This window comes from Sinocyclocheilus anshuiensis, unplaced genomic scaffold (genome assembly GCF_001515605.1).
Source record: "Sinocyclocheilus anshuiensis isolate Anshui unplaced genomic scaffold, SAMN03320099.WGS_v1.1 scaffold1371, whole genome shotgun sequence".
In the NCBI taxonomy this organism is placed as follows: domain Eukaryota; kingdom Metazoa; phylum Chordata; class Actinopteri; order Cypriniformes; family Cyprinidae; genus Sinocyclocheilus; species Sinocyclocheilus anshuiensis.
This window is the reverse complement of record NW_015539833.1, coordinates 295149-295548: the sequence shown is the minus strand read 5'-3', so window position 1 is coordinate 295548 and position 400 is coordinate 295149.

The following is a 400-nucleotide window of genomic DNA, read 5'->3' as shown; positions in this document are numbered from 1 at the left end:
ATGAAGTTCTATATTTAATATTTATATTATTACAATAATATAAATAAATCTAAAATATATTTATTAAAATGACACAATATATGAAGATACTTTAAATATATGACTCAAAAAGCATTACAACAAAAACATATTTTTAATATATTACAATATATAACAAGTATAACCATTATCAATATGAAAAATATATTATTGAAAGTGGCCGATATATAGACACAATATATGAAGGTATTTATTACACAAATATAATAAATTAATACATAACATTTTTATTATAAATAATAACAATGTATACTTGCATATTAAACTTATATTATGTATAATAAAATAGATTTCATTTTTTTAAAGGTGACCTAGACGTGTTCTCAGATCGTTTTATTTAAAAAAAAAAAAAAAAGTCCCC